The sequence below is a fragment of the Corapipo altera genome, unplaced genomic scaffold (genome assembly GCF_003945725.1).
Source record: "Corapipo altera isolate COAL_440 unplaced genomic scaffold, ASM394572v1 113, whole genome shotgun sequence".
Classification (NCBI taxonomy): Eukaryota; Metazoa; Chordata; class Aves; order Passeriformes; family Pipridae; genus Corapipo; species Corapipo altera.
Window position 1 is genome coordinate 3083503 of NW_020884895.1, and position 2552 is coordinate 3086054.

The following is a 2552-nucleotide window of genomic DNA, read 5'->3' on the forward strand; positions in this document are numbered from 1 at the left end:
ACCAAATCTGGAGCTACCTGCCAAGGCTTAATGATGCCTCATGAGCCATTGTCTATGCAGAGGGAAAAGCCAGGGAACAACTAAATGCTCAGTGAGAACAACAAATGGAAAAGACAGAAGGATTAAAAATGTAGAGACAGGGACCAGGAAGATGGCCCAGAAAGCAGAACATCCCCCCAAGGCTCATCATTCCCAGAGTTGGTATATGCTGCCCCAGGATGCTATGTCCAAGAATATCCAAGGATGAGGGAGGAAGGAAAAATCCCACAGTCTCTCAGTCTTCCCACCCCACTGCCCAACCACTGTTGGATACTGGTATTGATAGATCTCCGGTCTAACCCAGCTCAGTCTCATTTCAATTTTCATGAGCTAATTTCAGTTTTAAAAGCTCCACAGGAATTATATTGCTTCTAGAAAATGTTTGGCCTGGGTGCTATTTGCATGGAAGTTCACAGGTTAAACCAAAGGGAAATGTGTCTGCAAAGCCTGAGGAATATTTATCAAGCTGATTTTGAGTTCAGTTCATTAGCAATTACCTTGATTTGTCTTCCCCTGTACTTGCCAATTTACCAGGGCAACGTCTTGGAAACTTGCCTCACTTGGAGAGAGAACAGGATGTAATTAGCCAGATAATCCGCTGATTCCCCTGTCAGCCTCTCTGTGCCCGGTCCCAACTCAGCCAGTGGCTGTGCAGGCTGGATCAGACCTGATTTCTGGTGCTGCTTATGCACTTAGTACTACATAGGCAGGAACCAAGATGCTGTCCTGCCCTCAGGCAATGACAAATCCATCTCTTGGATCACTCCTCAAGCTGTAACCCCTGGGCTGAAACCAGCTGGGAGCATTTGTCCCAGGGTTAGCTTCTTTGCTGAGGCAACAGGATTCCCAAGGGTGCACGGTCCCTATTTTTGAAAAGGATAGGGATGATTTATTTCCCATGGGCAGCTCATTTCTATTTTCTTGCTGTGTCCATCCTTGCTGCTTTATGCTAAAACAGTAGCTAAGGTCAAGTGACTCAGCTGCAAGGTGCGGCACAGCAAGGGCTTGGTCACAAGTCACTGGGCGCAGATGGCACCACGCAAGCAACGTGTGAACATTTTAACTGCTAAGGGAAATTTCAGGGAATGCCCAGTGCTGCAGAGTCCTTCAGGAGACAGAGGAGACTTTGTTTTCTACTGCATCAGTCCTGAACCTGCAATTCAACCAATAGGGAGGAATGCTGCATGTTGCATATTAGAGTCTTCTCCCCCTCGCCAGAGATCCCTCAGCATGGCCACAGGGGCTGTATGGGCTGCCTGACATTGGGACAGTGCTGTAGGTCTGTGATTAAGTGGTGCCTCCTTAATTTCCCCTCTGGAAAGTCCATGGTATGTGCCTTGGGCTGATAACCTCGTGCCACCTTCCGCCCTAGGGAGGGGCCCTGTTGTGGAGGTGGAGGTGCAAATGTCCTGTTTTTCTCTCTTGGATTGCAATTGAATTGTGTATCAGCTCCTTGAGTCTCTGGCTGGTCACTCAGTAGCAGATGACAGTAGCAAGGACCAGAGCAGGGTGTCATAGTGGGTCAGATTATGAGGAGCAACTGGCAGCAAGAATCCAAGTGAGGTGACAGAGCAGGGCTGTGACCACCTGTCCCATGTGAAGAGGGGCAGAAGCGTGACAACAGGGCAGGGCAGAGAGCACCATTTTACCTGCAGCACCCAGTGCTGGTAAGGGCTCTCCTGCTGCCGTCCCATGGGGATGGTCTCTAAGCCTGTTTCCCTGGTTTTGAACACAGGGCTTATCACATAGCTTTCCCTGGGTGACAGGGAAATGAGCAGAGAGCAGCGCTGTGTGAGCTGTGCCAGGTAAGAACTGCAGCACTGCCTGGCAGCAGAGAGAGGCAGCAGAGGAACCGAGCCTTGGGCACGTTCTCTGTGCCGAGGTCTGGACGTGGCTGATCCCCTTCTGAGGGCCAGGATAGAATTGAAACACATTACGACGGACAAACAGATCCGCATGAGGGCAGAGCCTGGGCTGGGGCAGGAGCGGCTGGAGAGGATCGGGATCCATGGAACTAAACAGGGGACACAGCTGGACACCCTCACTGCAACATCCTGAGCCACGGTGCTTCACCGAGCCGAGGGGAAGAAAAATGCCATCCCCATTCCAGAAACCACATCTTCTTTCCTCTCCTTTGCTCTGGAAGGGTCTCTGAGCGGGCTCCAAGGGGCCCCTCAAGGGCTGTGGGTTTGGGGACACCTCCTTGGTGGCAGGTGTGAGTGCTGATGTGCGAGTGCTGCCGGGCTGTTCAACACCAACGTTGTCCTTCGCAGCAGCAGCGTCTGGACACATGGAAATGCAGCACAAACACATCACTGATAGGAAGCGTAGCAAGAAAACATCGCAGCTCCCAAAATCGGGCATCACCGGGGTCGCATCAAAGGACATCCCCCGAGGCCACCGGGGGATGTCTGTGGGGGCGTTCAGGCCTTCCCCTGGCGGGTCCTCGGCCATTGCACGGAGCTGTGCTACTCTTCAGCCGCTCTCTCACCGGGGCACGGCGATAAAACGCC